General features: G+C 43.5%; 1 long non-coding RNA gene across 1 annotated transcript in view; it reads left to right on the plus strand.

Moving 5' to 3' along the window:
• Positions 1-1,943: 1,943 nt before the first annotated feature.
• The window catches only part of LOC125329013, a 30,146-nt gene continuing 14,574 nt past the window's right edge, over positions 1,944-17,515 (plus strand). Inside the window, exon 1 of the long non-coding RNA XR_007205006.1 lies at positions 1,944-2,099. This is a non-coding gene — a long non-coding RNA (uncharacterized LOC125329013). The remainder of the gene's footprint in view (positions 2,100-17,515) is intronic.

Raw genomic sequence — 17,515 nt, forward strand, 5'->3', positions numbered from 1 at the left:
CATAATAGCATTTATAAGGCAAATTTCTTGCTGAAGTCTTATAGCAAAAGAAATAGCTGTGCTCAAGTGTTATTTTAAACAAAAAGGAAAAAAAAAAAATTAACCATATTCTTTAAAACATCAGCTTCCCTGTATACACCAGAAACAGCATTCCAGATAAAAGCAGCATGATGTGAAAAGACCTGATCAGCAACAGATTGATGTCTGGGCTTGGGGACTAATGTAAGAACTTAAAGACTTGGCTAGAGAATATATCTTGAGAAGCATAAACATATAAGAGGATGCCAAACCATGAAAGGCTTCCTTTGCACTGAGAATTCAGAAATCGGCGTGTTGACAAGCAGAGAAGCCAATGCTGCTAGCAAAGCACATAGGGTGATGAATAAACTCAGCTTTTGGGAGCCTAGGATGAGATCTAGAAAGGGGCCAACTGATTTAGCCATGTTTTTAAGTCTCTACACCCAGTATTTAGGTGCTGTCAAGCCTCAGGCCTCCCTGCCCAGCTGCCAGTGATGACGTCTCATGGACTGGGGCAGCCGGGTTTGATTCAGAAAGTGTGTGTTAGTGTTCAGTTCTCAGAGGGGATGGAGAGACTTCCAAGAGACTGACTGCAGCAGGCTGGCTGAGCCATTTGTTGATGCTATGGGAAAGTCAGGTTTAATTTCCTGCACAAATGCGCTGCATTTTCTGGCTGTTGGCTCAGCAGTAGGCTCCTGGAGTGCCTCCCTGGAGGCCAGATACACCTCCTCCCGTGTACCGGAGAGAGCCTGGAGGCTGTGTGGGATTGGAGATGTTCTCCGACTGGCACAGCACGTTCGAGGCAGATGTATGCTTCTGTAACTGTGACATCCCACTAGCCTCTCTGGAGCTACTGCAGCAGGAATGCTGACTTGAAACACTTGAGCCATGAGCAAAGTAAGTGAACAGATATGCAGTTCTTAAACGTGAGACCTGGCCACCCTTTATTGATTGGGGGAGTCTCTTTGGGATGACAGCAGAGAAGCAGTATTCTTCTCTTGTGAGGAAAAAATGCAGTTTTCCTCCAGCTGCACTTAAAATTGGATAGTTCAATAATTATCTGAGAAATAAAAGATTTACATATGAAACAATATAGCTATGGAAAGGTAGTTGTTAGGTATTAGCTAATGTGCAGTCTGATTTTTGATGGGTAAGCTAAGTTTAAAAGCTATATTCTAAGGAAAGTGGGCATATCTGCAAAAATATGGGATGTACATAAGATGAGGGAAAAATAAGCTCTTTACCTGAAAGAGCAACTTGAGAGGGGAATCCAAGGGAAAAAACACTGATGGCTTCATCTTTTGCATTTAGCAAAAGCCTACCATGCAACCGCCCAAGCTAAACACTGCCTTTTTCTGGTTTGGAAAAGATCTTGAATGTCCTTTAAACTTGTTGACTTGCTCCACTTTTGTCAGGCCTTCTTGCATAAGCACATTGATCCCAACACAATCATCCCTTGACAAGTACTCATGTTATTGTCAGGTACTTCCTGGGGGCTGAGCACCTACCCTGGGAGGATGCTGGTAAGTACTGCAGGCACCTCTTCTTTCAGCAAAGCGATCAACGTCTGTGCAGCTGATGGCTCTCATTCTTGTTTGGTTGGCAGGGATGGTGTCACTAAACTTGAGCTCACTTGTCACAATGGAATTTAATTATCTGCTGGAGAGAAGCCCTGACAGCTGTGGCGTAGGTTTTTCAATGTGATGTTGCCTGGATCGCAAGAAAAATATCAAGGGCTGGTGAGAACAGCCATGTTCTAAAAGCATCTCTGCCTGGGTTAGACCACTGCCTACCAAAGAGGTACGTGTGATTATCTTGAAGTTATTTATTTACTGTCGTGTCAGATCGTGGTTAAAGTTTACTGCAAGTTGTCCTCAGGAATTCTTTTAGTTCATCAAAAGTAACTTTTCTTTTCCAGGGCTTAGGTTGGAAGCACAGTGTTTGTTTACCACACTGCCCCTGGGTTTGCCTCTGGCTTGTTCTTCCTGGGGGAGAGGCAGTGGATCTGCTGCTGGTTCCTAAAACACTGACATCTGTGATGGCCTTCTGTAGTGAAACCATTTTCCTAGCAGTAGCATCAGGTAAGACCTTGTCATTTTCTTATAGTAAAGGTTATCATTGATAAACAAAGGAAATATGAGCTGAAAAAAAAGAGCAAGTGGTTTTTTGTGTGTGTTTATTTTGTGGTTTTTTTTTTTTAATGGAACATTCTCTTAGCTCATATACCATAGTATTGGGAAGTTTTTATTTTTGCCTTTATTTCTTGTTGCCAAAGTACTCATACCAGTAGCTCTCTAAGGTCGCTGACATGCTCTGAGATGCTGAAGACACTTTTATAATAAATTCTGTTATACAGAATTGCACAAGTAAAGGACCCATACTGTGAATAGGAAGGTGGCCCATCTGGCACTTGGTTGCCCCACTGCCAGCCTTGGAGAAGCATCCAACCACCCAGATGCACATACAGCTTTGGGGGACCTAAAGACAGACCAGGATTTACCCCCTGATTTACATCCCTGAATCCACCTATTCATCCCCCCCCCAGCATCCAGGGACATTGTCCCTCAAACACTGAAAAAGGAGCCTCTTTTCTGTGGGGAATTTGTGGGAGCCAGGCTACACCACACCAGAGGCTACCATGAATGTCTTTTGGGAAGCCCTGGCTGTGTGCCCTGGGCTTCAGGTAAGCTCTCCCTAAATCACAGAACGTTCTGAGTTGGAAGGGACCCACAAGGATCATCAAGGCCAACTCTTAGGTGAATCGCTCTTTTGGCATCAAACCCACAACATTGGCTTTATTGGCACCATGCTCTGACCAGTGGAGCTGATGTTCTGGGGACCGTGGCTGCGGTCCCTTCCTTCCCCTCCTGGGGCTGAAGCAGAAAGCATACTTTCAGTGGTGGAGGAGAGGCACTCCATTACCTCCATTAAAAAAGGGTGAAGCCTTCTTGGCCCCAAGGATGTTTTTCTGTCTGGAGCCTTTCTCTGTATTAAAGAACAGATGCTTGTGCGCTCTCTAGGCCACTGTCAGATTAAACCATGCTTGGCACAAGCCGGTGTTTCTTGTGCCTGTCATCCTGGAGCTTCCTGGGCTAGGTTTGGAAGTTAGACCCCACAGCTGTACTTTCCAGGACCAGGCAGGGCAAGGACATCGTCCATCCATGCCCTGCCCAGGTGAGGGGTAAGGCCCTGTGCTGCTGCCTTGAACTGAAAGGGATGACCTGTCTCTGAGGAGATTTGGGAAGGAATTTCTCCTCTAAAAAGCGAGTATGTTGTAATCTGTTTACATTATTCACTGTCAGCTCTCTATGACTGCCATTAGGATTAGAAACAATTTGGAAATTCTGGAGTTAAAAGTATGTAACTTCCATGAAGATAATACTTAATAAACATGAATACATGGTAGGGAGGGTTTTTTCCATCCTTTTAATATGACTATGACTTCTAGACTTACAAGCTTTTATCTTATTTTACGAGACCATGTGAAATAAATTAAATGTAACACAAGATGCTGTTAAAAAAGATTTTATGACATTGAGAACTGGTTCTATATTAGGACCAGACATAGGCTTATTGATGTGAGCACTTTTGCTCCCATAGATAAGCTATGGAGTCAGCTATGGCTAACAATTTAAATGCTCAGAATCAGGCCCTCATTTTGGATGCACTTCTCATTGTTAAATCAATGTGAAAGTGAAATCTGTCTCCTCTCAAAAGGAAATTGCCAAGACTTTCTACGCTAAGATTTGGGATCTGTAGAAAATGAAGCCTTTTTATTTTTTCTTCTCTCCAATAATCTGTTCAGTGAACAAGCTGTGAAAAATAGTTCTATATTTTTTCCATGTGATGCAGCAGACGGTAAATTTCCATTTAAAAGAATGATCAGAGTAGCTGCTGGCACTGAACTCTGTTGTCTTAGTCAAATCTACTTACAAAGAGTTTACAGCAATACAATAGCTTATTATTTCACTCAACCAGAAATCAGATGAAAAAGGCAAAGGGGAAGCCGGAAGTAGGTTCATGGTCAGAATTCTTTTCTTTCTTAACATCTTGGGGTTTTTTAAATACAGGAGTTGAGATCAGTAGTTTTATGTATAAGGAGGAGACTACTTCTTTTCACCTCTACTTTTGTATGCTATGAAATAATCAGACTACATACTTCTATAGTGCCTTTCTTCTGGGGATATGAAAGCACTTTACAAACATTAATTAAAGTCTCACAACACCCATGTGGAGGTAAAGGAGCATTGTTTGTGTATCTAATGCAAAGGCTTAACCTGATTCTTTAAGTACTCTACCAGGAAAATAATGGAATAGCCACAGCAAATTAATCTAACTGAATTGCTGGGAGCATTTATATGTGTGTGCCTATATGCATATATGTGTGTGTATGTGAGCATGAGTGTGCCTTCAGATCTGTACTGCTGGATGCCTTACACTGCATCTCCTCTGCCCTGCACGTCCTGCCCCTTGTTGTCTCAGGGGATTTGATGTGTGCTGCTGCTTCTCTCTGCATGATGCCTCGGGTCCATCAACAAATGTGTGTCTTCTGGGAAACCTGGGGAAATCTCGCATTGGCATTGAATATGCCAAGATTAGTTTTAAAAATTTAAAAGGCAGAAAAAGTCATTTTCTTGATTACCAGATTTGTGAATGAATAGAATAGGTGGGCAGTGAGAACCCAGAAGGGGTCTTTGCCGCCTGAGCAGGACCCTTCTGGTGGAGGCTCCAGCACCTCTCCTCTTTGTCTGCCACTTGTTCTCAAGCCTGGTGGCCTCGTCCCTGCTGCTGTCACTTCCACAGTCTCCCCATCCCGGGGAGTTTTGGGTGCAGCACTGCAAACAGAGAGCTGTGGTGTGGGCTTGGTTCTGGCAGGGCTGCCAGCTTCCCTCTATGTCTGGAGGCAGGAGAGGGGCTACTGCAGCTTAATGTTAGGCTTGGCTTGGCGACCCATGGTAGGAAAATCTGCATTAAAATACATTAAATTATTTTACAGACTTTATAGAAGGCGCATTATTCTCCTCGAGTGGGGCTTTTAGCATCATTCCTGCAGAGGTGTATTCCCTGTACTTTGCCAGGGAGGTGCCCACCCCATGCCCTGAGCAGGTAGAGTTGTGCTGAGTATCTCCACTTGTCCACCTTTGCTGCTTTGATTTCCTGGTGCTGCTGTGTCTCTTCAGCCCCAGATAAAGTGAGGGAATTAATCAAAATGGAGGAAACTCAAGCTGAAGGACCAAGAAACTCTTACTTCTATTTTCAGCTTAGTGCTGTAGTGCACAGGCCCTTCTCCCACTTGTGCAGCCCAGAACTGCTGAACTCTTGCAGACTGACTTTCTTTTCCTTAGACAAATAAGATCATAAAAATATTTTTCTGGTGGTTACAGGATGCCATTATTTTCTTTCTTTGGGTCAAAGCTGTAGGGAAATAGCTCCACATCACCACCATGAGTTTGAAAGGTGGTTGGATGGCAGCTAAAAGCAAAAAGGGCCCCAGAGCCACGAGCTTTTGTCAGCCCTAGTCCCACACACTGTTACAATCTAAAAATGCTTTTGGGTCACCAGCATTAGATCCTTTTCTTAATCTTTGTCATGTCTTCTTTCTGCTAATTTTACTTTCTCTGTCTGATGTAGGCTCTAAGATCTTCAGTGCAAAGAGAGCATCTTTTATCTCTGTAAAGTGTCATGCAAACTTAGGGTGGTATGTAAATATTTAATAATAATATTAGTGATGAAGATTAGAGTCCTGGAGGAACATGTCTCCTTCCTTGCAGATGCAGAACATATAGTGGGAATTTGTGTACTGTTTCATTTCCCTGGGGAGAATTTCTCTGCTCACTCATTTTCCAGTTGCCTCTGTGATCACCTTGGATAAGGCTATTGGGGCACACTACTCTTGACTGGGAACAACTTAATTAGAATTAGGCAAATAACTGCTTTTTCACCTGAGACTTTGAAGGAAACTCCCCTAAAATACAAGTTTCCTCTTTTTCATGTTAGAAAAATGGAAACATGGAGGGAAAATTGTCCAGAGGTGCCCAAAAAGGGGACATATGTGATGCTGGAGGTGGCTGATCTGTGCTCCCTGACAGCAGTTGAGGAGCTTCAAGGTGCTCAAGCTGGGGCAGCGTCAGAGGAGACAGGCTGCAAGGAGCTCCAGCTGTCCCCAGCACTCTGCTCATTGGCCCTTCTTACTTCTTTTCAGTAGCCTAAATATTTTTTTAATAGTCTTGCTATATAACTGGATTCACTTTATAGGAGGGTTTATACTGTACCTTACTTAAATCTTAAATTTTCTAATGATTGTAGCCAATAGCAATTAATTTAAAATAATTTAGACAAATATACACATTAAATTGCCAAGCACTACATTTTTCTCATTCATTTATGACTTAATAGACTTCAGTGTATATGTTCAGCCTTTACTAATTGCACAGTTGACAATTCTTTATGACTTTGAGGAGTTCAACATTTTCTATCTTTACTGGCTGCATCCTCTTAGCATAATCATAGTCTTAATTTTGTTTAACGTATGCTAAAGCAAAATATGAATCTAAACCACAGGAGGCAAATAAAACACGTCATTGTACAGTTCATTCACTACATTTTATAAAACCATTTTACAACATGAACCATCCACTTGTTCTGTTCAATGGAGTAAATGGGATCTAACCATGCTTTAAGGACTGTGCTCATCTTTAAACTGATTAGTTTCTCTCCTTATTACAAAATGCAGGCATTTATACCAGGTCTAACATCTAATTTTATATACAATTAAATGGGTAATCCCTGTTGCCTCCAGCATAATCATTTAATCATTGTTATTTACCTTGAGGCTTTTTGGGTAGGATCAGAGACCCATTTCTCCCCTTGCTGTGTGGTGTGGGACAAAGGAGACCCTTTTGGTCCTGGTTGCCACAGGCAGAATGGATGGAGATGCATACAAGGGTCAAGCCCACGGCCTGGAGTCAGTGGGAGATCAAGGAAGACTGAGCCTCGTGCCTGGTGCTGGTTGGGCAGCAGGGATGGGGTGGGAAGGTGGAGGCAGGGACTGGTGTCAGTAGGGTCGTTGGAGGGGCAGGGGCAGAGCAGTGCTGCAAGCTGTGCCCGCTTCCCTCTGTGGCAGATTTGGGTTCCTGTCCTCAAGACAGGACCCAGTCAAACGCTGTGTGGATGGGGCAGCAAAGCAGGGTTGGGATGCTCATGGAGCAGCTATGGAGATGGGTCTGGTGGGGATGAACACTTCAGGGAGTGCTGTGATGATCCAGCACTATAGTCACAGGCAGGAGCATTCTCCTGCCCAGGGCACCTACATGGCGATGCATCTTCCCTGCTCTGCGCCAGGAACAGGGAAAGCAAACGGTGCCTTGACCAAAGGTTAATGCTTAAGAAAATCCCCCAGGGCAGGGAGGAGGCAGCCGGGGCTGGCAGCAGCTCAGCAGCCAGGGGCTGAATGTCGGCCGGGAGCCCATTTGCTCATAGCAGCGCCTGGTTAAACCCCCAGCCTGCATATGGCTTTAACCAAGTGCAGTGCAGCGATGCGAGCGAGGGTCTGCCTTTGGCATGAGGGCTCTGCTCGGCCCCGCGATTAGGAGAGGAAGGCTGAGATTTGCACTGGCAAACAGGCTTCTTTCTCTATTGTTTACTCTGCTTTTTTTTTTTTTTTTCTTTTTTAAAAATCGTGTTTAACACTTGTACAATTTGGTGAAATTACAAGCCCGCGAGGACAGAGGGAGAAGCCAATCTGTTTAAAAAATAAAAAGAGGACATGATTACTTTGCTGAAGCTGTACTTTCTATTTTCTCTTCCAAAAGAGACAAAGGGAATAAATACTTAAAACCCAGTGGCGACGACAGTGAAGCAATCATGCAGTTGCTGGATACCTTTGTCTCAGGGAGGCATGTAGTCATTTTTACATGTCTGCCACTGGGTGTCAAACCTTTCTTTTCTTCCCCTTTCCATTTTGGATGGCCAAACTGATTATCTAAAATAGAAAATTAGCACACAATGGCTTTACTCTGTGATACCCCTTATGCAACTAATGGGCAAAGCTTGTTAATTGGTTGTAAATGCCAGCAGGTTGCCAAGATAATACTTCAGAAATAAGCGGGTATTCTGATAATTACAGCAATCTTCATCTATAAAAGCTTAAGTAGATGAAGTACTGGCTGGCTTAAAACCAAGATTTATCCCGCTGCACTCGCATTAAAAGAAAAAATCAGATGAAAACAATAATGTAGCAAAACAATTATATAGCAGGAAGCGTTGTAGGTTTTAGAGATTGTGAAAACTCAGAAAGTAAAACAGTGCTGTAATAACCAGTTATGGAAAAATAGGCCATTTACATTTGTGTATAATTAAATAGTAGGCTATGCAATTTCACTTTTTAAAGTAAACTGCCTTTTCCTTTTTTTATAGGGCAACGTAGCCATAATTGCTGCATTAAAGCTTTAATGAAAGAAAAAAGCAGCAGATCAAGATGACATGTAACATCCACATTTGTACTGTGGTGTTCTGCTTGTTTAGTAATGGGAAGCAACTGAGGAGATTAAAATTGCAGAATTCTTCTTCGTTTTTTTCCCCGAAAATTGCTATAGGAAGATCATTCAAAATCTAAAGTACGTACAATTTATTTTTCTACCTTCAATCCACAAGGATTTAATGACTTTCCTAAATCTCAGAGTGTCTGAAGAAATACTTTCTTGCAAAAAGGGAGATATTATTTCAGCTCATCGAAATTATCAAAAGTAAGCGTCTCAGACTTGAAGCATAGAGGTCTCACCTCATGTTTTAGACTATTACTGCAAATACCGAACACTATTTTTTAACTCAGGACTGCTTTTCAGCTTTCCTGTCAGAATGATCAACAGGTTGATATATAATCTTGTTATTTGTCATTTTGAGATATTTTTTCTTTACATGTTACAAACAAATTGTGGTAAAGCCAGGCTCAGCTGTGTTAAAGCTCTAAAATATGGGTGCGAGATTTCAAACCAAATTTTTGTGTATGATAGCATAAAACAAGAGTTGATATTGGGGCAGGAGAAAGCCTTTTTTTTTTCCTAATGACCTTGGATGCATCTCATAGACAGCTTTTAATCATTGATGCCTCCTACGACAGAGGGCATATTTTGGCAAATTTTGGCACATTTTGTCAGGAGCAGCTCAGAGACAGAGGAGTGCAGGGCAGTCCTGAGGGGCTGCTTTGCTTGGGCTTTGGGGGAAAAGGCAATGTCAGACTGGGATACCCTTCCTGCTGGGTGTCTTGGGGTCTGTGTTGTTGGCTTGCAGGTAACAGGGGTCTGCCCCTGGGCAGTGCTGCTCTGCTGGAACATTGGCCCTTCCCCTCTGACTCCACTGCAGCAGGGTCAGACCATGCAGAGGCGCAGGGGCTGCAGAGAGCCCTTTCCCGGTGTCTGAATGCATGTGCGCAGCATGGTCCAGGGTGCAAGGCACTGGCACAAGAACAGATCACACTGGATTTTTCCAGATGTGGGAAATAGGCTGTGGCATGCCTTCCAGTAGGATCAGCCTGGTGGGACAGTGGTGGATGTGCTGCAACCAAGGCACACCATGCTGTGGAAAGTTAGATTTGCATGCATGCATTGTCTCACAGTAGTCAGCTTATCAAATATTTGACGGAGATGTCTTTCCTGTGTGTGGTCATGCAACATCAACTCGAAATTTTTCTCACATATTATCCATAAAAAAATAAAATTAAAAAAAAGAGCCCAGTGCACAACTGGGGATAGCTTGCTGTGCCAACAAACCCCTTCCATTCAGGCAGATAAAGAGGTGCACCATGTCACCTAAACTCTCCAGGGAAACAAGGTCTGAGAGCACAGGGGCTGCCAGGGGAGTGGGGTGCGAGGCCAGCCCTGCTGCCTGGCAGCCACAGGCCCTGCACACATAATGGACTTTCCTAGTTAGTACATAATATATGGCACTTGTCCGAAGTGTGGCTGCAGGAACCAGCGGAGGAAGAAATAACTTGACGAGATCCTTTAATGGATCTCTCTCCCTTGTCTTCCAGGAACAAAATAAATAGGAGACTTTTTCAACCGGCATGTATTTCCATTTATGCTTTAAAAATTCATGAGCATAGGTTTCATATGATGGCATAGTTACTATGGTAATTGTTTATTAATCTGGAGGAGCTTGGTAATTACCGCTGCACAGTTTATATAACTCAAACTCAGAATTAAAGTATGGTTATGATTTCTTTACACATCCATCTTTTAGACACTTTTTTCAACTTTTATTTTTTTTATTTTTATTTAACAGAATATGCATTTTCTCCTCTCAGTTCTACTTTTATCCAAGTGCATACATTTCTGGAAGAGTAGAGAGAGTGCAAAAATGACAGAGAAAAGCTTGCTCGGAGTTGGCAGGCCAGGACAGCCAGGAAAAAATGTGCAGAGTTAAGTTGCAGCTGGATATATTTTAATTAAAAAAAAAGTCTTTCTCTTTTCCTTGGAGGATGGCTCATTTGTGGGAGGGCAGCAAGGGACAGAAGAAAGAAGGTGACAAATTGGGGATGTTGCAGGACCCCATGCATCCAGTCTGGGACCATCCTCCCAGCTGAGCATGAGGCTGAGGGATGTGGGGCAGGACTTCTGTGCATCGTCCTGCAGCTCTGGTGTTTGTGTGTGGCAGAGGCACACAAGAACAAAACCACACGTGCTGGACTAAGGATGAATGGCTGGCTGGCTTTGGCATCTGGGTTTCTTCCGTGTTGTGTGTGGTTTTGCTAATGGAGAATCCAAGAGTGGTGAGGTACACCACGGCCCTTCAGAAACTCCTGTTACCAGCTCTCCTCAGCCCTGACAGTCTCCCAGGGGCATGTACTTGCCTTTCCTGGAGAAATTTCATGTAAAAAATGAATTTATTCATTCAAATTTTTTTCAGAGAAGCACCACTAATGCTATCACTGTAGTGATGCTCTCCAGAAACCCAAGAAATAGGAAACCATGTGAATGTTTTTCAGTGAATTTTTTTTCATTTATCTAAAAGCTCCTTTCTCCCAGAGAGTGAAAAATTTTGCCCACTGTGAATTTTGTTTCTTTGGTGATTCTAGCTGAGAGACAATTAATGGCCGTCAGTTCATTCTGCGATACCCGTAAGCCAGGAGCAGCCCTGTTGGCGGGTGACCCCTCCTCACCCGTCCCCGCTCTCTCCTGCCGGCTTGTGCGGCTGGCGGGCTGGAGAAACTCCCTGGTCGGCCTGGCTTCATTGCCGAGAGATTCACATTATTTATATGGAAAAAGTGCAGGATGCCATCTCCTCGCTCGCTCTGCCTGCATAAATTGCGCGTGTTTATTATTCATCGTAACACAGCACATTCTCTGTTTCTGTGTCACTTGTCACTAATCACTTATGCATCTGATGTGCGGATCCAGAGCAGGTTCTTAAGCATTCTTGGCTTCAAAACATAAGATATGCATGGGTAAGAGTTTATCCCACCCCCAAAATAACAACTTTGATACATTTTCAAAAGGGAAAGTGCATATGTTACAGTACTCAGGAGCAGCAATAACCAAACTAGCTGAGAAGTGACACGGACTTGGGTTATTTTCTTGTTGCTTTCTTTTTTCTTTTTTTTTGGTTTCTCTTTAGTATTTCATGAAAGTGTGCAAAAATCTTAACATTTGAATGCCACACGCTTCGTTCTGCCTGCGAGATAAAGGACGTTTCTCTAAAAGAAACATACGCTCCTTGTTCCTTGTTTTGATTCCCCGTACAGCTTGTCACAATGCATTTACATTTTGCCCATACATTTGGATTTGCAACCCGAGCTGTGCTTTTGAGGAAGGGATGCAAACTCTTTTCTTTGACTTTTGGGTGTCAGTTGGGCACTGTTTTGAGCTGGGCAGGCGTGGAGGGCGCAGGCTGCACACACACCCCTTGCAGCTTCCATTGCTACCCACAGCCCCAGGCCCCAGTGGCTCCTTCATGAGGGGCTGCTGGCTGTGTTGGCCATCAACTAGGGAAGGGCTCTTTCCCAGCACTTTTCTGTCCTGTTGCACCTCACTCCCTTCCCAGCCTGCCTCCCAAGCCATGGAAGCCAATTGCCAAACCTCAGTGGACTGCAGCACTGGGTCTACCCCACCTTTTCCTGGCATATTTCTTCCTCCTGTCTCTTGTAGACTCTGGGAAATGCCAGAAATTCCCCTTACCTTGTCTGGATCTGCTCTAGGGAGTACTGTGGAAATGCTGGCAACCCTGGAAACCTTGTGTTTAAGACAATGCCATGTTTTTCCCCTTCTCATGGTGCCTGATGAGTGGCACTAACAGTGCGAGGCTGGGAATGGAGAGACCCCAAGCAGCCTCAGCGGGGATAACATTGGTGCAGTCTTCTGGAGTTTGGGTACCACTGTGATTAATGGTCATTCAGCTGGGCAAATGCCATCTCTCAAGTTGAGAATGTGGAAAACATTCTTGCATTTTCTGGTAGTTGACGTGATTGCTCTGTAACTCTGCAAACCTGGCGAGCACAGCCAGTGCTGGGTCCACCTACAGGTCTCCTCACGAGCTCCTACATTAGACCCCTGCAAGAAATGATGGCTAAGCCGTATGTCCGCTGGTCTGTGGCTCACCTGCACCATGCTAACCTGCAGTAGAAAATCTGTGATATTGGCCTGGCCTTGTGGGAGGGCAATGTGCAGAGCAGCTGCCAGAACAGTAACCTGGGATGACCTATATTTAATTTAATTTCCTGGAATCATAGAATGGTTTGGGTTGGAAGGGACCTTAAAGATCATGTAGTTCCAACCTCCCTGACCTTCTTTTTTTTGCACCAAGCATCAGCAGAGCAAAAATTATGTACAGTGGAAATACTGAAGAAGTCACAAATCTGGTCAAATTGTCTGATGTGAATGTTTTCTCCTTCAAGGCTGCTAAAATTGAAGCCTGCTTACCGACCACTGCAGCTGGAAACACAGGGGTTTCATCCAAGGAGAAAGATAATTTTAATTGTTCCCTGTTTTGCTGATATCTGATGGGAACAGTCTTGCTAACGACTTCCAATTGCAAGTCCTCCTTGACTGTGTAGTGAAGTCAGCCCTATGATAACACCAGAGAGGCAGCTTGAAATTAGGATACAGAAAACTGATGCCAAAAATATGTCAGCTTGGAAGGTCATTAAGAATTATCCATTTGTGCATGTTCACATGCCAACGGTACCTTAAGTGATTACCTTAGAGGAATGGATTTGTCTAATGAACATATGAATTAACAATATAAAATTGTGATTGATAAATCAAATAAGAATTTACAATTTGCCAATGAATCTAACTGGAATGGAGTTTCACTGGATGTGAATGTGAGAGGAGCTGTTGGTGTTCTTTCCTAAAAATGACTCTTGGTGGTATTTTTCCGCTTTATGACACCACAGTTGTAGGTGACTGATCTAAAAACCAGCCTGCCTGTACCTCAGGCAGGGACACGTTGTTCCAAAGATCTTGGCTCATCATTTCCAGTAGTTATTTTTTAAACCTCTCCACCTACACCTTTATTGATCTTTCGGGGTTTTTTTTAAGCTCAACTAAGAAATTGACCTAGACTGGTATTGGCAGACAAATGATGGGGTTTAAATGTAATAGTTGGTAGAATCCTGGTTAAGTATTTTTACATTTCGGCACTTAGATAAAAGCAGCTGATATTTAACTCTGCTTTTCTCCATGGATATAGCTCAGGAGGGAGTTTTGATTTTTGTTTCTGAAAGAGAAATTACATTAGTATTTTCCTGAGTTGTGGATTATACCTCCTTCACAAAGAGTTTTTAACGTCTAGAAGACCAAAACGTTTAGGTTTAAAAAATACCTGGTACAGCTGGGCATTTTTTCTTTTCCTTATAAATCTCTACTTTTGTAACAGCTAGGATCAGTGCAATCCACACATTGTTTTTTAAAATAAGCCCTAACTGGCAGATACATTTCATTTGACATTTACAATAAACTTTTCATGATTCCTTGCTGCATCTTTACCTTTTTGGCTTGTGCCTTTTTGGGTTTGGGGCATTCGTAGTGAGCACCAGCTCTATAAAATGCTGTTAAAGCTGCTGCTAGTCTAGCTCTTGTCAAACTGCATGTTAAAGACCCAGATAATAGGAAAGCACTAAAAGAGTTGTTACGTTTCATTACTCTGTGTCATTAATGTCTTCTTACGTGCTAATGAACCAAAGTTAGGTCATAAATGTCTTTGAAATGTAAGATTATTGAGGGTTTCTTTGACTTGATATAAAGGGGTAGCTTCCTCCTGTTGGGTCTGTAGTGCCCTGAGTACCACTTCTTTTGCAAACTAAAAATTGCCATAGCAAAACCTACTGTTTAGTTGAGGTGGAAATTTCAAAGCAAGCTCAATTTCAACTAAAATGGTTTGGGTAATCATGAAATGGGTAACATCAGTTACCAAAACCCTGTACATCATTTGACCAGGCAGAAATGGTGCTGATCTGGGGCTCTCCAGTGTATTCCTGGCTGTGGGGAATGCCATGAGGGCATCCAAGGCACACACACACACGGTGAGAAGCATCTTTATTTGTTGGTAACGTTACAGGATGTCCCAGGAGGCTCCCAGGTCCAGAGTCATGGCCGTCCCTTCTGTTTTCTTTTTTCCTATACCTAGCAGCTGCCAAGTCGATTTTTTTCACCTTTTTTTTTTTTTTTTTTTTTTTTGGTCCCAGATCTGTGGCACTTTCTGAGTAATTTATGGCATGTAACTTTTAGTGAGAAAAAGCCCTAAATGTAAAAATCATAGTAAGAACATGAAGGTAAAAGCACTTGCTTGCTGCTGTAACCGGAAAACAGTGCACTAAGAATCAGTGTATACTTAAATGATGTCTTTGTGCCTGTGGACATTATGGATAACACAGCAGCCAAGCTGCATTGTACAGCAGGCTTCCCAATGCGTAGGATTCCCGAGGGGAGGGAAGGGCAGAGGGAGCCCGTCAGAACTGCCCCATCGCAGCCAGTGCTGTCTCCCTGGAACGGTCAAGGTTTGGAACACACTGTGTGAGCTCAGGAAGCCAGGAGCGTGATTGTGCCTCGCTGTGTGCTGGAGTGGCGCGGCTCCCTCGCACGAGAAGGGAGCGGGAGGCGGCTGCACGGGGCTGCAGCCCTGCGCCGCACAACGTCCCGGGAAGCTGCGCAGAGAAGCATGACACAAGCCTTGAAACATTTAGGGAGGGGGCATGTTATTTTAATATCCTTTTTTGTGCTTAATAGAAAAGGGGTTTGTGGTTAATTCTTTATTATCTCCGACAGCAGTTCTCGCTTCGGCTCCTCTTTCTTTAACTGCCAAGCTAGCATTTTCCTTTTTTATTGCTCCTTTCTTCGAGGTTTGCTTTGGAATAGTGCCAGTTATCATTTCCCATTAGGGCAAATATTGCATCAAACTCATGATTAGGGATTTGAGGGCTTGGGAATATCATTCTCTAACATTTGTCTTTCATTTTCTAAGTATTTTTCTCTCTCTTTGTACACACACATATGCGCACATGCCTGCATATCTGTGGATATACATATGTGTATATATATTTATAGAGAAGAAGAAAGAGTGCGCTGCATGTGCCTAATTACATGGGTAGGTTTACATGTGTGCATGTGTCTATTTGCATGTGAAGTTTAAACCTCGTCTCCTAGACAAAGGAAAAGGGAAGAGATTTCTCCTTGTGTGTGATTTCAGAGGACTCAGAAGGTTAATAAAGGAGAAGAATAACAGATTTGTTTGTATGTTTTGGGTTAAATACTTCAGTTTTGCAGAGAAGGAAGGTGTTAAGAACACACACTGTGAGCGTGGAGATGAAGCCACTGCTAGGGAGCTGCTATCAGTTTTACCGACCCTACAAAACTGGGGAACAACACTGCCTATTTTTGAGTGTGCCTTTTCTGGCACCTTTTCTATTACCTTTACCTGTACATATATAGTCACTTCATGTCTAGCACATCCCTTGAATAAAGAGACAAAAAATACTACATTTCTAGAAATGAACTGTTCTGCTGTATGAACATATGCTGCACCAACTATATTGAAGAACTAAATAGATACTTGGGCTCTGATTTGGACATCCTGAATTGCTCATTAAAGGTGCCCATTTCTGTTGGTTAAAGGTGGCCTAAATGTCCCGAGGCAGACAAGAAACTGTGCCGAGCATGTACACGGATTTAGGCTTCAAGGCGTCTGGGTTCTGGCTTAATCTACTTCTTCCCTTGCTTACCTCCCAGTGCTTAGGCACTTCTGAGATATTCCAAAATCTGTCCAGCTGCCACCTATTTCTGATGCTGGCTCACAAAACCCAACACCCGCTTTCAGTGCCTAATTTTAGGAGGATTTTTGCAGAATATATTTTTTTCCTGGTAAAAGTTTGCTTACACCTGGCCTGGGGGAAGGCATGTTACAGGTGGTTCCCCCCACCAGGTGCCCTTGTGGGAATGGGAATTGTGGTGATGCCTGGGGTCTGTGGTCCCCCCCCCACTGCCCTCCCAAAAAAGGGTTCCTGAGAGCCAGGCACCATCCTACTTCACACCCAGCAAATCACTTAACCTCTCAGCACGTCGGCTTTCGCAGCTGTTAACACGGGGAATGGTTTTATTTCGCCTCCTCTCGTAAAGAGCATTGCGGCTCTGATCGACCCGAGGCCAAGCATTATTTCCACTTACAGATAAGTTGGATTTTGGCAGCTGGTGAGAGGGAGGCAAGCACATTCATCTGGGTAAAATCCCCTGGCTGGAGAAATAGCCAACGGGGAAGTTTTATAAGGCAGGCACAAAGCAATATCAGCAATATCCAGAGCAAATCTTGTATCAGAGTTGTCATTTTTGTTCCGACCTGGCAGTGATCAGCTGGGGAATTGAGGGGTCTGTGAGGAGATTGGAGCAGGCGAGCAGCAGAGCAGTGCTGGTCAGCTCAGCTGGGGTGGTGCTGACACTCACAGCACCCGACAGGTTCCTAAATACATATATTTCCAGGCAGCCAGTTTGCCTCCAAAAAATTTATTCGTCAAGGCTTGTTCCCATCTGCCAAAAGAAAACATGTCATTTATAAAAAAACCCCGAAAACCTAACACTGACAGACAGGAGTGCGTTGTTGAGCTACAGCCCTCTGCTTTTACCTGAGCCAAGTGCCGGAACTGTGTGGAGAGACAGCCCTGTCACCCACATGCTTTATTAACAGTCAGCTTTTAATTGTGCTTCTCCTTTAGTCACAGTTCATCATTTCTTTTTTCCAACAAATACTGCACTTTCTTCATTAAAATTTCTGAAAAAATGAACCCAGGCAAAATGACTCAGTCACTGTGCAGGTTAAATACAATGTCACCTCTTTTTCTGCTCCTAGTACAATGGCTGTAGGTTAAAATCACTACAGTAATTTTAGTAATTTATGCTGTAATCCAGACTGATAAACTTGACTCCATGTTTCGAGCTCTGCCCTGCTTCTTCGACCCTCCCTTCCTGAAAGTAAAGTTGTGGTCCCCGCATGGGAAAGCTTCAAGTTGAGAGAA

This window comes from Corvus hawaiiensis, chromosome 7 (assembly GCF_020740725.1).
Source record: "Corvus hawaiiensis isolate bCorHaw1 chromosome 7, bCorHaw1.pri.cur, whole genome shotgun sequence".
Lineage (NCBI taxonomy): Eukaryota > Metazoa > Chordata > Aves > Passeriformes > Corvidae > Corvus > Corvus hawaiiensis.